Source organism: Urocitellus parryii, chromosome 3, assembly GCF_045843805.1.
Source record: "Urocitellus parryii isolate mUroPar1 chromosome 3, mUroPar1.hap1, whole genome shotgun sequence".
NCBI classification, from domain to species: domain Eukaryota; kingdom Metazoa; phylum Chordata; class Mammalia; order Rodentia; family Sciuridae; genus Urocitellus; species Urocitellus parryii.
Window position 1 is genome coordinate 115158941 of NC_135533.1, and position 27479 is coordinate 115186419.

The following is a 27479-nucleotide window of genomic DNA, read 5'->3' on the forward strand; positions in this document are numbered from 1 at the left end:
CCGCCCCCAGCTAGATGCGCAAAACCTCCGAGGTATTTTGGTTCCTCTGCAGCCTCCGGCCTCCCTCCTTCCCTCCTGGCTGCTCAGCTCCGGCTGACTCACTCACAGCCTCGGGAGGGACACGGAGGGACGCAGCCGGGTTTGGGGTTCTCTCCTCCTTACACCCTCAGGGGCCAGCAGAGCCCATCTCCCACCCAGAACATCACCCCTTCGCGGTCACAGGCAGAACAGAGGGACAGACCCGCAGGATCTGAGAACCGGCCCTGCCCCTGCCCCAGCAGCCGGCCTCGGGCCGCTGGAGCCCTGTGTGGGACACACGCAGCCCAGGCAGGAGACACAGGACAGCGACAGGATTCCAGGGAGAAAGTCTCCCAGCACCGGAGTCTGCACCTCCGGGACCACAGCCCCACGTGCGGGTGGTACCTGCACCCACTTACCCGAGCTGGTGGCCCTGGCTGGGGACGCGTGAGTCCGGGGAAGCCCCAGAGTCCCTGCTCAGGGGGAATGGGGCCAGCCGTGCGCGCCCATGGCAGGAGCCCGAGGGGGACGGAGGCTGGTCCCTGCAGCTGAGTTTCAGCAGGTCTGAGGCACAGGGACAGCCTGGGTTCTGGAGCTCTGGCAATATGTGCACAGACGGCGCAAAAGCTTTTGGGTTCCAACTGCATCCGCTGGCATCTCCTCCAGCGACTAAAACACACTCCTTCCCGTTATCCAGTTTGTTAGCCTTATATATCCATGTGTGCGCAGGAGACGATAAGAATCCCCCGTGTTTACTGAGCACCTACTATGTGTAAGAAGAACTACCCTGCAACCATGGAGCTCACAGTCTTATGTAACACACACACACACACACACACAGCAATTGCAACACTAGGTCATAATGTCTTCCTTTACAATAGTTCATGAGGAAACAAAGGAGGAAGAGAATGAGCTGCCTAGATCTGGAATGGTGGTCCCAGACAATGCCCTCAATGTCATTTGGGAGCTCTTCCTTCTGTTCTGCATTTGCATGATGCACCCTTCAGAGGTCCTCACATGCTCTTAGGGCCTTTGCACACGCTGTGCCTGTTACCTGGGGACCCTTCTTCCCCACACATGGATATAGGCTCTGGCCACAGCTCAGACTTCTCTGTCTACCTCCAACCTGGAGCCAGCCTGTGGTACAGGTTCAAGGTCACCACAGACCTTCAGATGTTGGGCGGGACTCCTCTCAGTGAGGCAGGCACACTTCCAAGGGCAGGACCCGCGCTCCAGCTCAGCCCTGGGGGACGCCCTGGTCTGCAAAGGAGGCTACACGAATCGAGGAACCAATGAATCAATCCAAGGAGAGCAGGACCCTAAACCACCGCAGACCACGGAATAGCAGTCCCAAGTCCTGGCGACCCCCAAGACCCAGAGAGCTCAGGTTTTCCCTCAACCTGTCATAAAACGAGGCGCTTGATTAAGGCTGTGCCTTCAGACCTTACTTTAAATGCATCGCATATGTTAGCCTGATTTAAAAGATGCTCCTCTCTTCCAAGATGCTCTGGAAGCCCACTCGCACCCAAGCCGGCTGCTATTTATTCCTGGGTGGCCTCGCCGGCTCCTTCCAAATGCCTTAGTGAAGCCACAGACAAAGTCAGGGGACCAAGAGCTCCCAGGAGGAACCCGCCTGAGCCAGACCTGGTTGTGTGTGTGTGGTGTGCACACATTACACACTGGTCATGCACACTCACTGTCACAGAGGTCAGCTGGGGCAGACAGACAGCCAGGCATCCACCTGGGGGTCAGCAGGCTGTGGGCGACCAAGACAGAGAGGACCTCAGCCTGACCCCCGCTGTGACCGCAGCAGCGGGCACTTCTCAGGCTCCACCTGAAGAATCCTCAGGTTTGATGTCCCTGGATTCATCTGCAAAGCTTGAGACCCCCCCACTTCCCGTGACAAGCTGTCTGCGGAGGGACTCACTGAGCAACAGGTGCAGGAACCACAGGGACCATCCCAAACCCTCATCCTGACGCTCCGGGCACAGGCGGCCTCCCGAGGCGCCGGGCTCTATGCCCCAGTGCCAGGAGCAGCCACAGGGCTCAGTCCCCTGGGGACGGGCGAGAGGGACGCTCCCATTCAGAATCAAACAGCTCTTACCCCGGATTCGGAGGCCCTGACTCATTCCCGCGGCTGTGGACGCTTCTCCGCAGTCACACCCGCCAGCCGCTCTGGGAGCTCACCAGCTCTCTGGCTGCGGCTGCTTCCCGGGAAGGCCACCATCTGGTGCAGGGCGTGGGCCGGTCCTGACACCTTTCAGCGTCTCCCAGAACATGACCTTGGCCCCTGAATCTGCAGACCCGTCCCGTGACGCGCACCGTGCAACAGGCCAGGAGCAGATTGGCAGAGCGCACGCTGGCATCCTCCAGGAGGAGCTGGGCGCGGAACACACAAGATCTGGCCACCCACGGGCCCCAGATGCACAGGGCCCAGCCGAAATGTCAGATGTCACTGGAGCGCGCGCGTCCCCTGTCCCTGTCCCCATGGCTGCAGCCCTAGCTCATCTCTCCATCCATCCATCCAACCATTCATTCATCCATTCCAATGCCCTATTAATGAGCACCTACTATGTGCCAGGTGCTGGGGATGCAGCAGAAAGCCCTGAACACAGAGAGAGCAGTGAACAAAACACTTGATCCCAGTGTGAAGAATGTTGGTGACTATGCAGAAGGGGACTCCTCGGTGGCCGGGGAGGGCGTCACGGAGAAGGAACTTCTGGAGTCAGCCTCAGCATGGCCCTTGGTTCCCTTGGCTGGGCCTCCCTAACACCCAAGGGTCGGGACGTCACCCCCAGCTCAAATCCCTCCGGTCTCCCACTGCCCCTGGGTGGAGACCTGACTCCTCCCCAAGGCCCCGGATCTGACCCTCTCTCTCCCACCAGCCTGGTCTACAATGGAGGCTGCTCCCTCTGTCTCTTACACACACTCTCCTACTTCTGAAGTGACTCCCAGGCAGGAGGCAGGAAGCACCCTTTTCCTCTAGCTGCCTCCTCATCTCTGTGCACCCATGATCCCCTCCTCCTCCAACCGCCTCCAGGAAGCCTCTCCTGACCTGTCTTCCCAGTGGCTCGGGAGGCTGAGGCAGGAGGATTGTGAGTTCAAAGCCAGCCTCAGCCATGGCGAGGCCCTAAGCAGCTCAGTGAGACCCTGTCTCTAAATAAAACACAGAACAGGAATGGGGTGGGGCTCAGTGGTGAGGGCCCCTGGGTTCAATCCCTGGTACCAAAAAAAAATCCTGTCAACACTGGGGTGCTGTCCCCACATGGGCTTTGGCCCGGAAAGACCACCAGCCCCCCATCACAGGAGTGGGGAGGCTCCCCATGCACCTCGTCCCCCCAAACCCTGTCTACTTTCAACTCAGTGACCCCATCGCCAGAAAGTCACCCTAGGAAGTCACCAGAAAGGAAAACCGCCTTATCTGCAGGGCACTGTGGTCCCCGTCCCCCTGGGGACGCCTGCTGGAAGTAATTCCGACTCACGACCCACAGGCAGACCACCCCAGCCCCAGCCAGCCTGGGCACCACCAGGGCCCCGCGAAGCCCTCACCCTGCAAGTCCTTGGTTTGGGGTCAGCAAAGATGGGTGAGCCGCGGCCGTCACAGGAGAACCACGGGAACAGCGCCCATTCTCCAGGAGAGGCAAATGTCACAGTCATCGGGGGGGGGGCTTGTGTCCCTGAGCTGTGTTCTTCCATCCATTCAAAATGCCGAGGTGCCGTGGCCCACACCTGTGGTTCCAGCCACTCAGGAGGCTGAGGCAGGAGGATCAAAGGAGGGCCAGAGGATAGAGGCCAGCCCGGGTAGCACAGTGGGACGCCATCTCAAAACCCGCACACAAAACACATGAAACCAGAATGAAAACAACGTGCTTACAGTTAAAAACAGCCATGATCTCAGGGCCCAGACAGTGCCAGGCACTCTGCTGGGTGTCTCCCAGGAATTACTCCACTCTGGCCCTTCAACAGCCCCGGTGGCCGGTCCTGCTGTGACCCCTGTTTCACAGGTGAGGAGAGGAGACGGAGGAGGGTGCGCCTGGCTTGCAGGCAGCTGGCACTCTGGTCCCCACCCTCCCTCCCGGTTAGGTTTCCAAAGTCCACTTGAACGTCACTAGAATCACTGCTTTTTATGACATTCACAGGTAAAGGGCATGCCACACCCATGGGGTGGCTATTGTGAAAAGAGAAAGGAGAAGAAATGCAGACCGGGATGTGGAGAAACTGGGACCCTAGATATTGCTGTGGGGATGTAAAATGGCAGAGTCGCCGTGGAAACAGTATGGGAATCCCCCAAACCACTCAAAGGATCTAGAAATGCCACCCCTAGGCACATATCCCAAAGAAGTGGACACAGGTATTTGAACAGGTGTTTGTAAACCGATGTTCAAGCATCATCACAACAGCCTGCCGGTGGACACAACCCAACTGTCCACCTCAAACAGACAAATGAGTCAAATGGGGAATACTCACACAGAGGAATATTATACAGCTCTAAAAAGGAAAGAAATTCTGACAGCTGCTCCAACATGGACAAACCACAAGGACATCATGTGAGACACATGGATCACAAAAGAACAAATACTAGCCGGGCGCAGTGGTGCATGCCTGTCATTCCAGCGACTCAGGAGGCTGAAGGAGGAGGAGAGTCTGCACAGGGTGGCATTGGCCAGGGTGCCCACACACCCCTGTTCATCTGGGTCATACCCCTTCATTCTCAAGAACCTCCAGGTTTCACAATGCCGCGGTGGTTACTAAACTCACAGTATGGATATTCCTGGGCTTATGGTGACATGTCCCAATGAATCCATCCTTAAGTTGAAAATACTGCTGTCCAAAATGCTCTTAATACCACTAACCTGGACAACCTAGGCTGGCCCACCTTAAACGCACTTAGGAGAGCACACAGTTAGGCAAAGCCATTTAGCACAAAGATCTCTTTTTATTTGGATTTTGATTGATTGATTGTAGTGGGAATTGACCCCAGGGGTGCTGTATCACTGAGCTTCATCCCCAGTCTTTTTTTTTTTTTTAAATTCGGAGACAGAGGCTTGCTAAATCGCTGAGGCTGGCCTTCAATGGGCAATCCTCCTGCCTCAGCCTCTCAAGCCGCTGGGGGGAGAGGCGTGTGCCACCGTTCCCGGCTGAATACACTGAGCACTCGGGAGTGCACATGCTGTTCCCCCTTGTGATGCCTTGGCCCAGGAGCCGCATCGCACTGGGAGGGAATATCACACAGCACCTGAGGCCCAGGTGAGGAGCAAACACTCAGAATTCCAAACGCGGAGGCCCCGGCGCAGCTCCCACGTCATCGTAAAGCGGAGACATCGTAAGTCGGGGAGCCCTGAGCACTGCCCCTCTGAGCTGCGCAACGACCACCGCCCTCCAGCTTCCAAACGCCTTCCCAAAGGACAGCATCTCCCACGTCACTGGGAGGCCGAGCCCTCGCCCCCACCAGCCCTGGCAGCCACTGATCCGGCTTCTGTCGCTGCGGAGGGATCCGCTCCTGAGGTCCCAGCGCCTCCCTCTTCCGAGGCCAGACCTGCAGACCCAGCGCTGGGGCCGCCGGGCACTTCCCTGCACCAGCAAAGCCCGCCCTGCCTCCCTCCGGGCCTCAGATATGAGAGGCTGCGCGGGCCAGAGGGGACACTGACCTGCCTGTCGCGGAGAGGAGCGTGCACTGGGAGCTGGCGCCACCGAGGCTCCTGGCCTTGGGTTCTCCGGCGGCGGGCCCCTCCCCGGGCACCACGCCTTCCTGGATTCCTAGCCCGAGACTCCTGAAAAGCCGTCGCTGCTCCGCGCAGGGCTGGGGGGCTGCAGAGGACCGTCGCTCGCGCTGCCGGACAGGCGCAGTGAGCCCTCCCAGGGCGCGTCCCTGTCCTGTGACAGCCGCCTGGGCACGGCCGGGCCTCCGGGCGCCGCAGCCCAGTCCACCTGGCACCCACTGCAGGGCCCCTCCCAGGCCCCTGGACACTTCTGCGAGGCGGGAGGGACAGGGTTTGGGTCCTGGATGGCAAGCCAGCTCTTCCAGAAACTTCTCGGAGCCTCCAAGGGGCCCATCTGCCTTTGGGAGCCTCAAAGCGGGATCCCAGCTGCCGCGCAGACCCCGCGGCCAGGGGCCACCGCTGACCTGCAGGCCAAGGTCAGGACAGCTCTTCCCCTCCGCCTAACATCCGCCTTTTCAATTCTCCGGCCTGTTCCTTCCTACAATTTGTGCTATTTTGGGACAGGGGGACCACTGGCCCCAGCCATTAATCAAGCTGCTTCTTTCCCGTTTTTCCTCTAGATCCGCGGGAAGCCCCAGGCAGAACCCAACCCACGGGGCTGCTGGGTCAATAAAGTTTTATTGGCAACAGCCACACCCATTGGTTACTATGGCTGTGACCCCTTTCAAGGGCCATCCAGTACGGGGATCTGTGTGAGTGACAGGGTTAAGTTGCTGTCACAGAGTCCACAGGGCCCGATGGTTTGTGCTATTTACTAGACAAAGTCTGTGGCCCTGCTCTAGACTGTGGAAAATGGAGACCCTGAAAGCCTGGCTCTCCAAGGACCTGGGGGCCTCCTTGTTCTTCTTCTTCACTTCTTTTCTGAATTGTTTTTGTTTGCTTAATACATCTGAAAAGAATGTCTGCACACAAAAAAGTGGAGAGCTGAGAGCACATCAGCTCAACACTAAAGAAGCCACAGGAATTGGGACTTGCAGAAGGTGGAAAAGTTAAGCAAACGTTTTAAGAAACCGGAAATGTCACCAAAGTGAGCTGAAAAAACTCTATTGAGCTGGGTGTGGTTGGCCCATGCCTGTCATCCCGTGCTTGGGAGGCTGAGGTGGGAGGATGGAGAGTTCAAGGCCAGCCTCAGCAATTTATCGAGGCCCTAAACAACTCAGGGAGACCCTGTCTGTAAATAAAATACAAAATCAGGCTGGGGATGTGGTTGAGAGCCCCTGAGTTCAACCCCTGGTACCAAAAAACCTAATGACACTTAGGAAGAGTCCCCACAAGTCTCCAAGATTTCATTACAGTAGAGAATCTCAGCAGACTAGGGGGTCCTCATATGCAAAACAGAAATAAGGGGCTTCCCTGACAGGTGCTGTGTTGCCGAGCACGCTCCCCACCCAGCTCCTTGATGAGGCAGGCCTGCACCCCAGACCTGGAGGGATGCCATCCTCCCGGGCCTCTTCCAGCCACCCCTCCCAGCCCCTGGTCTTCAGTTCGTCCTCTGGTAGCGCCCTGCCCCCTCGGTGCTCCACATGAGAACTGCAGAAAAATTCAAACCACAGAAGAGCAAGTGTTTCTAATTGTCCCAAACCCTGCTGTCAGTGCCAGCAGCCACGGTCAGCTCTGTGACAAGCAGCCGGAGTCATCATGGGGCTTTCATTCCTTACATGGAGAATTTCACTTAAAACTGGAATGGAATCAAATCTTGAACACTATTTAGATTTTTTTTTTGGGGGGGGGTACCAGGGATTGAACTCAGGGGCCCTTGGCCACTGAGCCCCAGCCCCAGCCCTATTTTGTGTTTAGAGACAGAGTCTCACTGAGTTTCTCAGGGCCTCGCTGTGGCTGAGGCTGGCTTTGAACTCGTGATCCTCCTGTCTCAGCCTCCTGAGCCACTGGGATGACAGGCAGGGGCCACTGCACCTGGCTAGAAATTTTTTTTAATTGTGGCTTAATTTCATGGGGTCTCTCACCTGGAGAGCTATGCACCCTCTACTGCGGATCCCAGCACTTTTATGGTATTCCTCTATTAAAGCGCCTCATCCTCAGGTCACTCATCCCTCACCCCTGGATGTCAACTAATGGCCCACCCTCCAATCACTGACCATTGAAACCAACACTGCAAACAAAGCCTCATGCAATGATTTTCCCAAGATACATCCTGCCTAGCCGCAGGCTGGCTGGCCACAGGGTGCACGCCTTTTCCAGAGCTCCAGGGACATGCAGAATCCCATCCGAGGGAACCTTCCCCTGCTGACTCAAGCCAAGTGTGCGGTCAGGGTTCTTCACTTCTGCCCTGGGGCAGGCCCGGTAAAATGTCCAGAAAGCAACAAACCAGAGTTCCTGGTGGCCTTGCCCCTCACGGGGAGTCTTCTGGCTCTGCTTGATGGCCAGGCCACCACACACCTGACGAGGTTTCCAAGGACAGTTCCAACAGCTGCCCAGCGGCGGCGGCTGGCCTGGCTTTGGAAGATGGGGCCCAGCCCTAGAATCGGGGCTCAGAGCAGAGGAAACAGCCCCTGAGCACCAGTGGACAAGGCACAGCCCAACGCCAGACCCAGAGAGAAACATGAGCGAGATGCACTGTCTTTAGGGAGCCTGAGAAGTCCATGTTGCCTTTCACAAAAAGTAACAATTTCTTCCAAGTCCAAGAACATTTCTGAAGGAATTAGCGGATGCTGGCCCAAGAGCTGCCTGTGCACAAAGCCCTGGTCCTAGCAGGGTTGAGCAGGGCATTCCCCAGCTCTGAAACCATCAGTGGCTCCCACTGTCCATTCCTTGGGCAAGTTCCCCCCAGCAAACTAACCTGGTCTATACCGCAGGCCAGGTCTCACCCCAGATTCTCAAATGGGTCCATGAAGAAGGACAAAAGGACATTCGAGAGAGATTAATCAAATGACACCTCTTCCCAGAAGCCTGTGCAGATTTCCCAAACCAAAGTGACTTCCAGCTCTCAGTTGACCTGATCAGAGAGCCTCGTGTCCGTGCTGAGCCCGGGCCGCACCTCTGCAAGACTGACTCGCCCACTGAAGCCCCCCCTGGGCACAGACGGCTTCCCAGAACCTAGGACACACTGGAGGGCCACTGCTGGGTGGGGAAAGGGGGGGCAGGCAGCACGGGTTCTGCAGAAGCTGGAGGGGACCACTTGGGGCACTACATGGTCTCAGATGACAGTGCAAGAGTCTTAAATGACACCATTCAAAGGAAGCTGCTTCCTTTCTGATTCTCCCTGTTCCCTGGGAAGTCCCCCAGACAGCTCTGCTTGGTGCCGCTGGGGTTTGATGCACATCTCCATTATCTGCTCATCTCCAGCGAAGCACAGAGCGAGCCCCCACTCAGGCCACGGCTGCTGCAGCGGCGGATGGAAACTGTCATTTTCTTTTCTTTGTGTTTAATTTTTACTGTTATTTTCTATTTAAGGCAAGTGACATTGGTTTTCTGTTTATAATGGAGATTGTTTGGGAAGGTTGTTTTTGAAATACGTCTATTTAACTACTGAAAAAGCAAAACGCTGCCCACACCTGTCATCCCAGCAGCTTAGGAGGCTGAGGCAGGAGGACCTAGGTTCAAAGCCAGCCTCAGCCACATCGAGGCCCTAAGCAGCTCAGGGAGACCCTGTCTCTAAATAAAACACAGAATAGGGCTGGGGATGGGGCTCAGTGGTCGAGGGCCCCTGGGTTCAGACCCCAGGACCAAAAAAAGGAAAAACAAAAAGTGAAAAGTTGAAAAGCAAGGTCATACCCAGGGGTCATGTCTCCATGGTAAAAGTCTGTTTTTTTTTTTTCTAATTCTTTCTTTTTTTCATTTAATTTGAACAAGGAAGCCCTCGGGGGAAGAGGGAAGAATGTGGATCTGGAGCCACCGTGCAGACAGAGGGGCTCAGGGACGTCCCTTCCTAAGCCAGACGCTGTCTTCCTCCGCCACCTTTGCGGTTAGCAGTGGCCATGTGACCCAGCTGGGACCAAAACACAGAGCACCTGCGGGGCAGTGGAGCTGACCTCTAGGGAGGGTGTCGCTCTGCGGGTAGGACAGGCAGGTGCAGCCCCGGAGCAGGAGGCCGCCCAGGGAACGGCCCCCCACACCCCGCAGGCGCAGGACGGCGAGTGGCACGGGCAGGAAGGGGTCTGACCTCCCATCCCACATGGGCCTCCCGACAGGGCAGACGTGGCTGGGCTGTCCCGCCCGCCAGGCGCATTTCACTTGACCACTAATTACCTGCTGGTGGCAGGCCTTCCCTGGCCCCTGGGGCTCAGCCCCGAGTTTCTTGTTCTGCATGTAAAAGTGGCCAGCTCACTGGGTCGTGAAGCAGGCTTGCGGTTTCATGTTTATCTGCCTCAGACATATATGCCTTTTTGGGAACATCTTGGCCTTCTCGGAGCTTTCTGATAAGGGACGGTCACGGTAACCCAAGAGTAGCAGGTGTTATTCCTCCTCTGTTTTGGCTAAATTTCCACTGCAGTTATAGAAAGTATATAAGGGAACAAACTTGGATAATAAACGGCACACATGCCTCCTCCTGGATGAAGAACCTTGGTGTCCTGTGATTTTTTTTTTTTATTTTTTAACCTCGACGTCTCTCGCCGGACTCGGTTTCCGTTAGCCGGACGCGGCAATTACCCCTCGGCCAGCAGCTGGGCGTGACCTCTCGGGGCATCGGGGATGGTTCATTTTGACCTCTTGTCCCTCTGCCTTAAATGCAGGGGACACCGTGACGGGAGTAAAGCAGAAGCCCTGGGCTTAAAGAAGGTCCTGCTTAATGACGGCCCCCAGGGACAATGCCTCAGGGACAGGCGCAGGCCATCTGTGGTCCAGACTGAGGGACGGGGAGCTGCCCAGCACCAACCCTGCCCGCCCCAATGTCATCTTTAATCACTGGCCTGCGGGGCACTAGAAATGGCGCTATCCCCAGGGCCCGGCTAGGGCCACCGGTCACTGTCCTGGCTGAGGCTGCCTCTCCACCCCCGAGGAGGCCGGCGGGGCTCTCTGAGGGACAGAGGGCTGCCGTGACGACAAGAGAGGACCTTCCAGACTCGGAGGTCAAGGCCGTGCAAAGGTTTTCGGGGAAAAGATTCAAATTCAATTAAAAGACAAGTTCCAGGTTGGTCTGCTCAGGGATGGGGAGGTCAGAAGGACAGGGGACGCCGTCTCACTGTCCCCGCTCTGGGAATGACCCACATTGGAGTTTGCAAGTGTGCTATCAGCCAGATAAACAAGTAACAGTTCAGCGGGCAAACGTTCAGGTCCAGTGCGCACAGAGGCCCGCTTCCTGTCCTACAGAGAGGCCTGTGGATGAGCTGCAGAGAGGAGGGCACCCGGTGCCCAGAGAAGGTGCCAGAAGACCCCGCATAGGAAAATGCTGGCAAAAGTTACCTCCGAGTGGCGGAAGGCATTTTAAGATCATTTTGCTTAGTTATAACGTCTGAATTTCATGCAGCGAAAAAGAGCAGTTTCTGATTCTGCAGTTTCCATGTGACACACTTTGCAGACCCCAGGGCAGACCACCACCCTCTCCCGCCTGCAGGACCCAGCTGCCTCTCCCTGGCTGTGTCCACTATGGATCAAGAGTGAACTGCCCCCGTGAGGGCAAAGGAGCCAGTGTCCAGAAGAAAACATGGACAACTAGATCCTAAGTAAACTTCTGTTCATTAGAAGACGTCAGGTGAAAAACAGGCCTCAGACGGGATTCAAATGTGGTTTCAAGTTGGAATGGAACCACCATTTGACCCAGCTATCCCATTCCTCAGTTTGTACTGAGAGGACTTAAAACCAGCACACTACAGGGACACAGCCACATCAATGTTTATAGCAGCACAATTCACAATAGCAAACGGTGGAACCAACCTAGATGCCCTTCAGCAGAGGAATGGATAAAGAAAATGTGGTACATGTACACAATGGAATATTACTCAGCCATTAAAAGAATGACTGTGGGTTTTGCAGGTAAATGGCTGGAGCTGGAGACTATCATGCTAAGTGAAATAAGCCAATCCCAAAGAACCAAAGGTTGAACGTTCTCGCTGATATGTGGATGCTAATTCACAACAAGGGGGGAGGGAAGAACAGAAGTCGATCAGACAAAGAGGAAACAACCGCAAAGCCCTGGAGTATCCCAAAGTGCAGAGAGAGCCTCTGGGGATACGGCCTGCCTCACGGGCAGCTCCCAGTGGCCACAGACAGGCTAGGTCCCTGATGAGCCCACGCAGGCTCGTCCCTGAGCGTCTATCTGGCCCGCTACCGAAAACACTGTCCCCCTCCTAAATTCAGTTAGACGCCTGACCTCGGATGAACACCACCTGCTCTACGTCCTCCCAGAGCCTCATTTTGCCCAGCATAATTGCCAGTTCTTAAGAGCTCAGCGGATGCCAGGGTTGGGGGGATGACACACAGGGCTGGTGGCCAGGAGCCCCTGGTCTCCTCCTATCTGTGTCCCTCTGTATGACTATTCAGAGCTCAGACTTTCAGAGTCAGCCATTCCCCCCCCACTGCTGTGTGACCTTAGGCAACTCACTGGACTTCTCTGAGCCCTGCCTTCCTCGTCTGTAAAACGAAACCATGCTTAGCATGCTTCAGTTGCAGTTAAGTGAGCTCACCAATTCAAAGTTCGCAGCATGATGCTGATGTTCACCGGGGGCGTCCATTAGCAATCTCACCAGCAGTTTTATAGTTAATAATTCAGAGACTGAGGAGCCAGGAGCCTGCAGTTAGGTCCTCCAGCTTCAGCCCAGGAGCAGGAAAAGGGACAGGAAATCCGGTGGGGCTGGGGGAGGTTCGTCCTCCTCCCCCTACCCAGCCCCAAATGGAGTAAGGAGGCCTGGAGTGTATACAGCAGACACTCAGTAGATTGACTTCCTCAGAAGGAGACCCCAAGGAAACACCCTCTCTGGACCCTGGATCTTCTTCTGTCCTTAGAGACACTTTCTTGCAAGAGGCCACCTCCCCGTCACGGCCTCTGGGCTCTGGCTCCCGGAGCCACGGCTGCCCTCTGCCTGCTGCAGCCTGCCAGGCCCTCGCCAGGGTGTGGCAGCCGAGCCGTGGGTCAGTCACCCTGGGAAGAGCTCGCCCTTGTCCTGGCAAAGGCCCCTGGCCCTGGCCACGACCTCTGTGCCCGAGGGTGACTGTCTCTGCTGCTGGTGATAAAGACCCAGCTCCCAGCACCCATGGGGCGTTCACAGGCACGTCCCACAGTCCCCCCGGAGGTTCCCCGCGGCGGCCAGCCCCAGGGGCTCCCAGAGGTGACCTGATCCTCAGCGCACACTGGTGGTGCATCCACACCCATAAGCCACCCTCCCTGGCGCCCTGACTCGGCTGAGCTTTGGGGGAGCCCGCCTGTGACACCCCTCTTTTCTGGAAGCTCTGACTCACAGGGACGGAGGGCTCCCAACGCGGGTCTCCCCAGGCACCCCCCCCAAGCAGGGTCTCAGGCCACACACCAAAAGGACACCGAGCGGTCTCCACCTCTGCAGCTTACAAAGCAGCTCTTCCACCAGTTTACCCAAAAGGCTGATGGACCTACTGTGTGCTTGACCCCATCTTTGGTGATGAAGGTCCCTATTTAGGTGGCATTTATGGAATAGGGGGAACTCAGGCAAAGGATATGCCAAGGCACCAAGATAAAAGTGGCCTTAGGTGACCAGGGAGGCAAGGGGACCAAGTCTGTGATGAGTCAAGCTGGGGCCCTTCACTTTAGGTGACCCTGGAAGGCTTCCTGGGGGAGGGGACCTTTCAGCCACATGACCTAGAAGACCGGAGGGAGCTGGCCAAGAGAAAATCATGAGGTCAGGCAGAAAAGGTTGCCAGGTGCAGTGGCCCACGCCTGTCACCCCAGGGGCTCGGGAGGCTGAGGCAGGAGGATCACGAGTTCAAAGCCAGCCTCAGCCACAGCGAGGCCCTGAGCAGCTCAGTGAGACCCTGTCTCTAAATAAAACACAGAACAGGGCTGGGGTGTGGCTCAGTGGTGAGGGCCCCTGAGTTCAATCCCCAATATTCCCCCCCCAAAAAAAAAGAGGCAGAAAAGAGCGTGAACATGCAGGGAGTAGAAATATCTGTATGTCCCTGGAGTGGAAAGTGGCAGGGCTGCGACTGGGGAGTGGGCAGCTCAGGGGGTGCATGGAGCGCTTCCCCCTCCCCGTGGCAGGGGTCTGCTTTCCTGAGCAGGAGCGGGTGGAGCTGCTGTCCACCTGCCAGGGGCCTCCCGCAGCCGCCCTCCTCCAGGGCGGGCATGTCCCCTGTGGACCTGCTGTGGCCTGGCCCCGCACCAGGTGAGAACTGCTGGTCGGGGCAGGCGTGGGCAGGTGGAGGGAGGGGCAGACAGGGCAGCACCTGGCAAGTGGGCGTGGTGTCGGGGCTCAGCTAGGGGTCCACCGGCGCCCACAAATCCAAATCCTGCTCTTGAGCTGGGGCAGGTTTCCTGACTGTCTCAGCCTCGCTCCCCTCCCCTGTCCAGTGGGTTAGAATCCCACTGTTTTGCAAAGGAGCCGAGACAGGTGCTGAGAATGCTCATGGAAAGAGCTTGGCATTGTTTATAGACAGATCCAATTTTTCTTGATGTCCTACTATGTGCCAGGTCCTGTACTAGGAACCAGGGACACAGCTGTGACGGAGCCAGGCCCAGTAGGGGAAGATGTCCAAAGCTTACAGACGTCAGCGGTGACAGACCTTTAAAAGCACACGGTAGGTGTGTTCCCTCCATCCAAGACTGACCCCCTTCCCCAGGAAAAGCCCAGTGCCTACACACCCCGCCAAGCTAAGGCTCCTTAGGGTTAGGGTCTCCTGGGGACACCAGGCAAAAGAAGCCAGCTCTCGAGGGGCCACCGGACACCAACAGGGTGGGTGCCCCGGCCCCCCTCCCCCACACCCCAGACAGTATCCCCAACGCTTCCCTGGGACAGGCCAGCTCTGCCCCGGGTGGGACAGGCAGGAATCATGTCCTGCAGCTCTGAGAGGGAGGGGCCACCAGGCCGACCCTGACCAGGAGGGGACAGAAGGACATGAGGACCAGGGGAGCCTGGGAAACCTCCCTCCACCACGACCAGGTGTAGAGTGGACTCTGCCTGCAGCTCGTCCCCTACCTTCCTCACTGTCACCGGTGCTCCAGACACCGGTGCTCCAGACAGGATGTGTGACCACAGACAGCTGGGGCCTGTCTGTGGTCACACATCCTGTCACATTCCAGAGCCCCAAGGGGCTTGAGCTCTTGGCAGGACAAGCAGGAAAGAAGCCAGTGACCCCCAGGAGGCGGGCGGGTCCTCCACAGAGGCCTGAGGGCATCCGGTGCACTGGGCTCCAGGGGAGCCTCTGGTCTGACTGTGACCTTGGCCCAGGGACCCCATCCCCTGGCTACGGGGCGCCCCGGCCCTTCCCACAGACGAGGAGGGGAGGTGGGCACCAGCCTGCAGCGGGAGTCCAGGGTCAGCTTATGGAAGCTGCCACCTGCAGGCGGGTCCCCGGGGCGGGCACTCATCAGGGAAGAGCAAGGCCAGGTGGTCTGCGCCTGCTGCTCCTGCTAGACACTCCAGGTGGCCTGCTCACCCTGGGCACATGTGTGTGCAAGGGTTGCTGGGGGTGAGTGGGCACCACGAATGTGTTTCCAGGTGTCGATGTGGGTGGGGACTGTGTTGTGTCTGGGTGCCGAGCTGTGTACAGGACATGCCTAGGGACAGTAGAGGGTGACAGCATGGACACTCCCTGGACAGCAGGGCGTGCCAAGCTGGGCGTGGCATGGGGGTTGGCCGGATTGTGTGCCCTGGTCACAGGGAGCATGAGAGGTTGTCTGTGTGCAGAGAGGCCTGCCCTATGGCTGGGTGGGGAGAGGCCGGGGTTAAAGGCTCAGACAAGACCAGCCAGCCTGGGTTTCTATCCTGCCTCGGCCCCCAGGAGTGCTGTCTCTCTGGGCCAGTTCCTCACCTGGAACCTGCAGGGTAACAGCACTTTAGAGGTTCTGCTCAGCAGTGCTTGCCCAGAACCCGGCACATAGTACACGCTCAGTAAAGAGCATCTCCCTGTTACCATGGTGGCAACAGTATGGGCAGGTCTCCATGGCAACAACTGGCATTGTGCAGATCCACGTGTATGTGGAATGTACACGGAGGAACTGGAGGGGGTGTCTGGTGTCCCGCGGGGTCATTTTCATCTTTGCCTCCTATTTGGGGGGGGGGGCGCTAAAATCTTATTCCGCATGGAATCATAAACCTTCTCCAGACTCCAGTCAACCAGTGACAAGGCAGAGGAAGCTGAGCCTGGTTTTTATAATCCAAGAATGAACTTCACGAGGCATGAAACTAACACTCATTGTCCCCTCCAGAGGCCCTGAGCTGTACACGGAGGTTTGACAATGAATAGAGAGGGTAGGCAGGTAGCTAAAACCCCTGTCCCCATGTAGCTCACAGTCTTGGGTTGGGGAGATAGGCAGACCTCAAAAAGCAACCCAAGACAGGTTTTGAAAATAAACTGTGATAAGGGTAAAAGGATCATGTTAAGAAGAGTCAATGGTGGAACAGATAAGGAACAGTGTATGCAAAGGTCCTGAGGCCCTGGGCTTTGGGAGGAACAGAAAGGAGTGAGTAATCTGAAGGCAGTAAGCTGGGGACCCCAGGTACACAGGGCTGGAGACATGGACCAAGATGTGAAATAATCTAAATGTCCAAAGAGTAGGGATCTCTTAAACAGACTATAATGATCTGCTCTTGGGCCATTTTCTGCAACTGTTTCCACACCCTAATGAACTCAAGTTTACCCAGCTGACGGCTGGGTGCTAAGTGCAAAGAAGCTGCTTTCGCCTGGGTTTTGCAAAAGCAAAACAACAAGAACTGGCACCATTCACCTTCAGGAAATGCAAGGGCTTCCCCAAGACACCAAGCTCCCTGCCGACCTTCACAGTGTTCCTCCTTCCCGGGGTGGTGGGCTCCGGGGAGGCCCTTGTTCTTCTTGCTGTTTGGTGAACATAATGTTCCATCGGGAAAAAAATGTTTCAGAGAGAGCCAGAAACCCCCTGCCATCTTCTGCCCTGACCCCAAAACACCAGTGAGGTCTGTGCAGCGGGGTTTTGAGAGGACAGCCTTTTTCTGTTCACATCTCAAATAAACACAAGCCCCTTTGGCAGAGGGCCCGCCCCCAGCACCAACCCTGCAGCCATGACAATAGGCGTGTCCTCCGGGAGCGGCGGGAGGGGGCCCTGGAGCTCCGGCTAAGCCTCGGAACTCGCCCAAATAGTTTCTTCCCCACCCAGGGACCCTCCCTTTCCTGTGGCTGGGGTCACCCTCCTCCCACACTGCTGCCTTGGGCTAAGGCTCCCCACCCCCACCCCAGTCTTGGCCAGCACTGAAGTCCAGAATCTTCCACCCAGAAGACCTCGCAGCCCAGCTCCCGGGTTACAACAGCCTGAGCTCCCAGAGCAGGGGGCGGAGCAAGGTCCACACGGAACCTGGTCATCCTCAGCCGGACGGGTCACTCCCAAACTACGGATTAATTAAGCACCTTCTGTATGCCCGGCACTTATAGGGCACAGGACGTCGCCACAGTGCCCACTGGACTGCCTAAGGAGGGTCAGATCTGGGCAGCAGAGCCACCGCCGATGTGAGAGTGAAACCGTTCCAGAGTGGACTCTGGGTCAGAGCAGGGTGGGGAGGCTCTCGGTGGAGGTCACAATGGAGTCTGTGAAGGTGCCAACTGCCAGGGAAAGGGAATTCCAGAAAGAGGGTCCAGGAGGCAGGGCCAAGGGGGCCGGGGCAGGTGGGGGGGATGGAATGAATGTGGGAGCGGGGCAGCCCTGCAGGCGGGTCTCTGCAGAAGGCTCGGGGATCCCCGATGTGCGCCAGGATCACTATCTGGTTCTTACACGAGGACTGAGCCAACGCCTGCTCTGGCTGGAGCTCCCAGGGCGGGGTGGGGGGGTGGGGGGGGCTTGTCCTCCATGCCTGGCCAGCGGCAGGTGCTCAAATAACAAGTGGGGGGAGGGTGACCACAAGGCCCCGCCCCCGCCGCGAGGCCACGCCCCCGGGCAGCGCGTCCGGCTGGCCAGGCGCACGTGGGTTCCCGGTGCGAGGAAGCCGCGCGCCACCGAAGACGCGCCAGTGGGAGCCACCGACGTCATCCCTCCCGAGGCCGAGTCCCTCCGGCGGCTCAGACCCCGGCCTGACATCCCCGGGCGGACACCCGTCCAGCAGCCGCCGGCCCTGACGTCCTGTGGGCTCACAAAGGGAGGACGTGATTCATCCCGCCGCGGAAGGAAGCCAGAGCCCGAGCCGGACCGCAGCTGCCTCCGGGCCCCTCCCGCCCCGAGCAGGGCCACAGCGGGCAGGGCCACAGCACCCCCAGGGAGCACCCGGCCTCTCCAAACACAGCTGGAGAGGAGTCCCCAAGGGAGGGGGGCTTCTGCTGTTAAGGAGCAACCGGTGCTCAAAAGGTGCTCACAAGGCACCAGGACAAAGGAGCCACCTAAGGGACTGCAGGAAGTGGGGCCTCCCGCTCCACTGGGACCTGCAGACCCGCAGACAGGCCCAGGCGCGGCTCCCTGGGGGCGGCCACTGCACCCCTGCCTGACAGGGACCTCAGTGACATTTTAATCACGGGTTGGGGACAACAGTTCACAGTGAAGAGCCTTCGTGCCAAGTACACTTTCAAGACTGGAGCGGGACAGCAGCCCCAGGCTCTGGACGGTCCCCACCCCATCATCCTGCCAACATCTCTGGCAACGCCCGGGACCATGATTTTATCCAAGACCTCTAAAATGCTCAGGGCTGGGCAGGTCAGTGGTCAGAGCTCTGCGCCTGCTTTTCCTCCTTGGCAGCTCGTTCTGAACGGGGGACACCGCAGCTCATAGGTGCTAGTGGCTGGGACGCCCCCCTTGCCGCACTTCTAAACCTTCTTTTAGCAGGGCAAATCATGGGTGTAGAACCCATGCTCTGTCCTGAAGCACTTCCAGACTCCCAGCTGTCGGTGAGGGTGGACCTTCACCTCCGGGTGCCTTGAACATTCACACCACAGAAGGAACAGGCCGCAGCCTGGAGTCCCCTTCTACCTGGCTGTGTGATCCTGGGAAAACTGCTTACCCTCTCTGGGCCTTCTTTCCTCCAGGGACAACAGTACTGCCCTGCCTTCTGGAAGGGGTTGGAGGGTCCAAATCCTGGAGGGATGTACTTGAGCTTGGGCCCTGAAAGTGAGATCTCCAACAGTCACCACCATGCCCCACCCAGTCAGAATGACCTCTCTCCAAAAGAGAATCCAGGCAGCACACACCCTGCTGAAGCCCAACCCTTGGCCACGGCTCCTCAGCCCAGGCCCCAGGACAGCCGCCTCGGCCCCCCCAGGCCCCTCTGCGCATGCTCCAGGCCCTGCCGCTCCCCTCTCTGGAGGACGCGCTGCACCCCGCACCCCCTTTCCACCTGGCTCTTATGGCTTGTCCTGCGGCTCGTGGGTCCGATTGCTGTCCCCCGGAATTGGAAACAGGCTCACTGCAGGTGGGATCACTGGACCTGAATGAGGACATCCTGGCCTCCGGCGCACCTTCATCCAATGACTAGAGAAGGAGCAGACAGACAGAGAGACAGACAGCTACACACCAAGAAACTCCAGGCCCTGCCAGAAGCCACGGGAAACTGGAAGAAAGGAAGGATGCTCCTCTCCAGCCTTGGGGACAGTGTGGCCCTGCGGACACCCTGGCCTTCTGACCCGAGGAGGAAGCATTTCTGCTGGGGGGGGGGGGCTGGGCACACCCGCAGCTGGAGTCCATCTGGTGGACCTGCTTCAAAGGCCTGCTGGGGCTGCCCCGGGGCTCAGTGGTGGAGGCTGGCCTAGCGTGTGGGAGGCCCTGGGCTCTGTCCTCACAAAAAATCAACAAAATAAAGGTATTGTGTCCATCTGGAACATTATATATATATATATATATATATATATAATTTTTTTTTTTTGGTACTCAGGGGCCCTCGACCACTGAGCCCCATCCCCAGCCTTATTTTGTGTTTTATTTAGAGACAGGGCCTCACTGAGTTGCTCAGCATCTTGCTTTTGCTGAGGCTGGCTTTGAACTTGCCATCCTCCTGCTTCAGCCTCCCAAGCTGCTGGGATGACAGGCGTGGGCCACTGTGCCTGACCTAACTAATAAAAATATTTTTTTAAAAAAAATGCTGCTGTCCTTCCTCATTGCAATGTGAGCTTCTGCCTCCTGCCCGTCAACCCCAAGCTAGAAGAGGACTTAGCCTTGGGTTCCCTGCAGCAACCAGCATACAGCCCGGCCCACAGCAGGTGTCAAGGAGTATTTTCAGAGAGGTCAAGGGACTCAACCAAGGTCACACAGCACATAGAAGCAGGCAAGGGGGGGACCAATACTCAGATCACTGCTTCTACACTAGTGCCCCAAAGAGTCAAGATGCGGACAGCCATCCTGTGAGGACTTGGGCCCTGCAGTGAGACCTTCTGCTTCCTGCTCCCGACTCCCTGGCCTGTGCCCAGCCAAGAGTCCAACCTTGGCAGGGACCCGTCCCAGCTCAATGACCCTGAGGACAAAAGGCTGATTCTCCGGAGGTTCTGGGGCTCTGGAGGGCAAGGGATGCCCTGGAGTCTGGTTACCCAACACCCACAGGGCAGATGCCAGCAAGTGGCCTGGACCTGAAGAAACGGTCCCCTCTCCCAGGGGCCCCTCTCTGCCCCTGTCTCCCGGGCTCCGTGCTCAGGCCTGGGGGCTCAGGGTCCAGGGCTGGACATAATGAACCACTCAAAAGAAGCAGCTTGGGAACAGAGGCAGCGCCAGGCCCCTGGGCTCCAGCTCCCGGCCAAGGGCATGTTCTTGGTGGGAACTTGGGGCCACCGTTTGCTTCCCTGTTTGTATTTTTAAAGCCACCTCCTGGTGACAGCCAGCCTGGGGGTGCTTCCCAGCTCTCAGGGTGAATCACAGCTCAGAAGGGACACAACAGGCTCTGCGCTGCCCCTCCGTGGGTTGGCCATTCTCTAGCAACAGAGAACACGGTCCCTCCCCAGCGGATCCAGTTGGTAATGGGACTTCCAGCAGGTGCCCAGAGACCCCCGGGGATTTCTTCCCCAGGACAGATGCTCAGACCCCGTCCCAGGCCCAGGATCCCAGTCCCTGGATGGTGATCTTGGCACCTGCAGGTGGCAAAGCTCCCGGGGGACTCTTCCCCCGTCCGGGGTTCTCTCCCTCTGGGGCCACAGAGCATCCTGGGAGAATCTTAGTTCCCAGTCTCAGGGTTTCTCCCAGAAGACAGCAGCCAGGTGCACCTGGCCAGTGACAAGTGGATCCTCTGCACTCCCTCGGCCATGTCCACTGGCTGCAGGGAGCCTGGTCACCTCGAGAGCACGTGCCCCGGGGGAGAACACGGAGTATTTCCGGGACACACATTACACTGTGACAGACCTCCTTGCAGGAACCACCCTTGCCTGGCATCTCACCTCGTGTAGAGGCTGGCCCAACAAAGATCGCCCTTAAGTCTGCCCCAAACACAGGGACAGCCACACCCACGAGGATGGTCACTATTTATAAAAAGAGAAAGAAAATAGCCAGGCACCGTGGGGTGCACCTGTCATCCCAGCTATTTGGGAGGCTGGGATGGGAGGATCACAAGTTTGAGGCTGGCCTCAGCAACTTAAGTAGACCCTGTCTCAAAAATAAAATTTAGAAAGACCGGGAATGTAGCTCACTGGGAGAGCGCCCTTGAGTTCGATCCCTAGTGCCTCAAAACACAAAACAAAACAAAACAAAACCAGAACACCATGTGTGGGTGAAGAGGCAGGGAAATGGGGACCCCGGTGCAGCCCGAGTAGGAATATAAATAAATACAACCCGGGGGACCGCAGAATGGATGTTTCTCAAAAAGTCTAAAGATACAGCCCAGTTATTCCACTTCAAGATATACCATTTTTTTTTTTTATAAGTTGAAAGCAGGGACTCGGACAAATTTCCTTCCTTTTTAGGGCTGAATAATATTCCAGCGTGCACACTTCACAATAATGAAATCAGGGAAACAACCCAGTATCCAAATGTGAAGTGTGCACGCTGGAATATTATTCAGCCCTAAAAAGGAAGGAAATTCTGTCCCATGCCACAACGTGGGTGAAGTTTTACGACATCATACCAAGTGACATAAGCCTGACTCAAAAGGACAAATACTGCTGGGCACAGTGGTGCACACTTGTCATCCCAGCAGCTCGCGAGGCTGAGGCAAGAGGACCACAAGTTCAAAGCCAGCATCAGCAAAAAACAAGGTGCTAAGCAACTCAGTAAGACCCTGTCTCTAAATAAAACACAAAATAGGACTGGGCACATGGCTCAGTGGGTGAGGGCCCCTGAGTTCCATACTGCCCCTCCAAAAAAGGGCAGATTCCAAGTACTGTATGCGGCCACTTGTTGGGTGCCTAGTGTTGTCAAGCTCACAGACACAGAAGGTAGAGGGGTGCTGGGGCTGGGGAGGAGGGGACTGCCGTGGGAACAGGGTTTTATTTTCCTAAGGTAAACACAGAGTCCTGGAGGTGGCCGCTGGTGAAGGCTCCGTGAGGACGTGAGTGTCCTCGACGTCACTGGCGGAGGCTAAGGAGTGAGTCATCCTCTGTACCTCACCACAAGTTAACCTCAGAAGGCGGGCGGGCACAGGTCAACCCCAGTGCCACCACGTGCCAGCCAGGTAGCCTCCAGGTGGCCTTGCCTCTCTGAACCCCGTGACTGGGTGCCGGGTGAGCTCTGGTGCGCAGAGGCAGGCAGGGGCCAGGGGCGGTGGGTGTTCAGCTTGTTACCTGCTGTAACCTGGTGGTGGCCCTAATGGCTCCCCTCTGGGGGCACCCACAGGAAGAGGCTGAGGGCACAGAGGTCTCTGGCCTGTGGGTCTGGGTGGTGCACTGGGGAGGCTGGGCGACTGGGCCCAGCGAGGACAGAGGAGATGCCTCGCCCTCAACTGGCCGAGGCCCCGCCCTGAGTGGGACCCACTGGATCCCACGGGAAGGAACCTGGAGGGTGGCGGTTCCTCAAGGGACCAGAGATGAAGGGCCTCCAGCCAGCCTTCTGGGCCCTGCCTCCTGGGCTCCCCAGGCCCAACCTAGGACCTGACCGTCCCCCAGGGGGCAGTTGGGGACAGCAACCCACCAAGCCCTGAGTCCTGCCAGGCACCAGCCCCCACCTTGGGCCTGGAAGGGCAGAAAATGGCCCAGTCCCTGGCCTTGGGACAAACATTGTATCCAGCATCACGGGCTGGGAAGAGGTCACCATGTCCAGCCCTGCCTCCACTGTCCCCTGGGGTCCCTTTTACAAAGGCAGGGTCCCCTGATACACACGCGGAGGTGTTGATCAGGACAATGCCGTCATTACCTTCACAGTGACCCCGACCCCCGAGCGGCCCCTGCGTAGCCCAGCTGATCCCGAGGGCCAGAGCTGGTTCCGAGTCCCTCCCGCTGTGTAGACGGGTCTCCGGTGCCGCCAGAGTCGCGCAGGCAGAGCGGCCAAGCCAGGACCCGCGAGCCTTCCCGACGCAGGCGCCTCCTCACTCTGCTGCGCATTGAGCACCTACTACAGCCCCGCACCCAGGGGCCCCGCGCAGGCATCCCCTGTCTGTGATGCGGCCTGAGCAGCTGTGGCCAGCCCACACCAGAGGGCCTGTGGGCAGGCTCCTGGGGACGGCGACGCCTCCAGCCTCCACACGTGTGGCCGTGACAGCCACCGGGAGCGCTTCTCCTATAAGCTCTGGGCGCCAGCAGGCGGGGGTCAGGCCACCACCCATTCTGTCCCCCACCAGGGTGCTGGGCCCTGACATGGCCTACGTCCCACCACGGGTCACTGGGCTCTCCCTGTCCCCCATGGGCAGGGCACGCAGGGTGTTGAGGCTCCACCCGGGCGGCTCCCGTCTCCTGGGAGGGTCACACAGGCCTCTGACTACAGGGTCCCAGGCAGCGCGGAGCAGCCAGGGGCGGGAACTGGAGAGAACCCAGAGGCCGGGTGCGGACACCTGCCCTGCCCAGCGCCCTGGTGTGACCTTGAGCACAGCTGACATCTGCTCCAGAACTTGTTCCCTCCCAGAAGAGGAGACTTTCCAAACCAAAGTCCAAGCCTCCAGGTGGCTTGCTGGGACCTGTGGCCTGCCCTGGGGGCATCTGCTGGCTACAGGCAGGGACAGCCCAAGGGGAGCATCCTCCCCAGGGGCCCGCAGCAGCAGGGACCAGAGTCCTGGCTCAGGGCCGGGTGGGGGAGGATGGGCTGTCTGAGGCCCAGAGAGGGAGATGCACACACCGCTGGGGCCCAGCACTTCCCATGGGGCCCACAGAAGCCCAGGATGAGGGGGGGAGGGAGGGGGAGGGGAGGGAGGCCCAGGCCCACCCTGGGCCAAGAAGCCACAGCTGGGTCCCCTGCTGATGGGTCAGCAGCAGCACTGCCAAGGGCTAAGGGAGGCCGGGAAGCCAAACGAACTGCAAGGAGCAAGACGCTGGTGTCTGACCGCCTCATCTTTGCTGTGTTCCGTGGGCAGAGTCACCACCCTTTCTGAGGCTCAGTTTTCTTGCCTGGAAAAAGGGATCGATATTTTGACCTGGTGGCTGAGCCCTCCGAAATGACAATGCTCCCCTATCACTGAGCTGCAAAAAACTGCAAATTCAGAGATCTCAGTCCAAACTACTGGGGATGGTCGCAGGTCTGGGAGAGCCCTGGGCAATGTCAATGCCAAAGCCGATGGCAAAGTCATGGCTTTGAAAAAGTAGCCAGCGGATCCCAGGAGCACTCGCACGGGTCCTCGGGAGGCACAAAAATCTGCCCTGCTCACTTGTGGGGCAGAGATGTAAACCACATCCCCAAAAGTCACCACCACACCCAGAACAGCCCGTCTGTGGGTGGCCCATGAGTCTGCAGGATAAGGGACAGGGACGCCCAGTGTGGGGTGGGTACCATGGCAAAGTCCGTACAAGCACGCTTTATGGGATGAATTCACGTGCACATCAGGCAAAGTACAACCAGCACACTGAACGTACTTGACGGTGTTTTCATAGAAGTTTTTAAAAGTTTTTTAAAAAGTTTTTAAAAATGAATCAAGGCGCAGCTCCGTGGTAGGGTGCTTGCCCACTACGTGCGAGACCCTGGGTTTGATCCCCAGCCCTGGGAATAAGTCAATAAATACACAGAATAAAAATGAATCAAAATGTGGTATATCTACACAGGGGAGTAGAATGCAGGTATAAAAAAGGAAAAAAAACACCAACTTCTACGACACACCTGAGCCCTGAGGACATTCTGCTAAGTGGAAGATGATGTCGGTCACAAAAGGCCTTTAGGTGACCCGACAAACAGACAAGTCTACACAGATGGAAACCAGATTCATGGTTGCCTAAGGCTGGAGAAGTGGGAGAAAAGTGAGCAGTGACAGATGACAAGCATGGATTTCCTTCTGTGGTCACAGAGTGTTCTATCATCCCAGCAGCTTGGGAGGCTGAGGCAGGAGGACCACAAGTTCAAAGCCAGCCTCAACATCTTAGTGAGGCCCTAAGCAGCTCAGTGAGACCCTGTCTCTAAATAAAATGCAAAACAGGGCTGGGGATGGGGCTCAGGGGTTGAGCGCCCCTGGGTTCAATCCCAAAAATAAAAATAAAAAAATATTAAATGTTTTCAAATTGATGGTGGCGGGGGCTGGGGCTGAGTGGTGGAGCGCTCGCCTAGCACACACGAGGCCCTGGGTTCGATCCTCAGCACCACAGAAACAGAAAATAAAGATACTGTGTCCATCTAAAACTAAAAAATAAATATTACAGAAAATTGATTGTGGCAATAGTCGCACCTGCCCATGGATGGGATAAAAGCCACTGAACTGTATATTTTAAAGGACTGGATCGGGGACATGGAGTCTCTCTCTCAATAAAGCTGTTACTTAAGAAGAGACGATTTCAAGACAAACATTCACTGAAAAGCAGTCCAAGTACAAAAATATGAAAAAGAAAAATTTCAAAATGATACAAGAATGAGTGGGGTCTGGTAGCGCTGAAGTCATGCCTTAGCTCTTGGTGGGTTCAGACCCCAGCCCCCCACCTCCCGGCTGAATGACTGTCTTCTAGTAGCATCCCCTCTCTGAACCTCAGTCTCTTCATCTAGAAAGTGGAACATGAACAGCGGCTACCTTGTGGAGTCACCGTGAGAACTGAGATAGCACAGTGCCTGACACACGCAAGGGGGTCCATAAAGGGACACTGCTGCTGTCACCGTCACCACTTGGCAAGCAGGCTTGTGGAGGGGATGGGACTGGCCCTGGGTCCCGAGGCTGAGCCATGAAAGCTGGAAAACCTGAACTCGGCTCTTCAGTGCACGCCAGTGCTGCGTCCCCTCCCAGCCCGCCCCCTCTCCATCCCCGGCCACCAGGAGTCCAGCTCACACAGCCACACAAGGGGAAATAGCCCGGCACTGGGGCCCAGCCGGTGACAGGGCCTCCCAGGGCCGGCCAAGCCCCTCACACCAACCAGGGAAGGGCAGAGGGCGGTGGCACAAGGTGGGCCGAGGGGCAGCAGGAGGCTCCAGAGCACAGGCTGCCTCTGGTCATGACCAGGCCATCACTATTGGTCACCATTGCCACGGTCACCCAGGTGTTCTCTGGAACTCACTGGCCATCCATTCAGGAAACACTGAGCATACCTACTGTGTGCCAGGCACCGTAAAGGGCCAGGCTGTGAGCAGAAGTCCCTGCCCTCTGGGACCTAGCGTGGCACAGGGGGACAGGCATGACAGAAACACAGACTCCGCTGTGACTGTAGGCTGGGGTCTGGGCTGGGGACTGCAGGGGCAGGGGGCAGGCTGTGCTCAATCCTGTGTCCCCCTCCTGCCCCCTGCAGGACTGCTGTCCCCTCAGCCTCGTCCTCTACCTCCCAAGGCCTTTCTGTGCTCAGCAGCACTTCTTTCTGAAACCTCCCCTGAGGCCACCCTAAAGGGCAACTGCGGACCAGCAAGGCCCGGGGCGGCCTCCCACCCTCCCACCTGGCTCCCCATGACCTGGGTTCCTCCAGCTCGCCTGGAGGGCTCCTGCCTCAGGGCCTTTGCACCTGCCCAGAACACTTTCCCTTGGGCCCTTTAGCCAGCTCCTTCAAGTCCTCCAGGTTACAGCACAAAGGTCACTTTTCCCAAGAGCCCTTCCCTAACCGTCTGATCTAAAACACACCAACCTTTCGGGCACCTTCTTTGATCTTGGCCATTGCCTTAGTCACTACCTGCAGCTCCTCGTTATCAGCTTCTCCACACTCGAGGGCGAGGTCCATAAAGCACTGAGCCACAGGGCTGCGTCCTCAGTGCCTGGCACAGAGTAGGTGCTCAGCTAACAGCGTCATGGGCTAGATGGGTGGTAGGGGGCTGGGTGGACAGGAAGGTAAGTGGGCATGTGCTCGGGCAGAGGGATGGGGATGGACAGATGGAAGGAAGGGTAAGCTGACGCGCAGGGGAGAGTGGAAGGATGGACGGGGTGGGGAGAAAGGACAGGTGGGTGGATGGACAGATGGACCGGTGATGGAAGACCTGCACCAGGCGGGTGAAGGATGCACAGCGGCAGCAGGGACAGGTGGACGGAGGCAGATGTCCGTGAACAAGTGACAGATCTTTCCTGGGGTCCTGACTGTGGCTCTTGGGCCGAGGCCCAGAGTGCCATCTCTCAAGGGGGCTATTTGTTGAGTGGCTCAAGTGAGACCAGGCGTGGGCCTCCTGAGCCAGTGCTCGGCAAACCCGCCCCGTTGACGTCCCTGTCGTGAGCTTGTCCCCACTGCCTGGTGACACGGGGATGGTTTTCATTTTCACTTGGCCAG

At 57.5% G+C, this 27479-nt stretch overlaps 1 protein-coding gene across 3 annotated transcripts in view; it reads right to left on the reverse strand.

Moving 5' to 3' along the window:
* Kiaa1671 (KIAA1671 ortholog) overlaps positions 1 to 27479 on the reverse strand; it is a 139683-nt gene that overhangs the window by 101151 nt on the left and 11053 nt on the right. Inside the window, exon 1 of one of the 3 annotated variants that reach the window (XM_026408544.2) lies at positions 5667 to 5961. The exons of the other annotated variants lie outside the window; for them this stretch is intronic. The gene's annotated coding sequence lies outside the window, so the exon portion shown is untranslated. Of the gene's footprint in view, positions 1 to 5666; positions 5962 to 27479 lie in introns of those variants that run through there. 3 annotated transcript variants of the gene reach the window in all.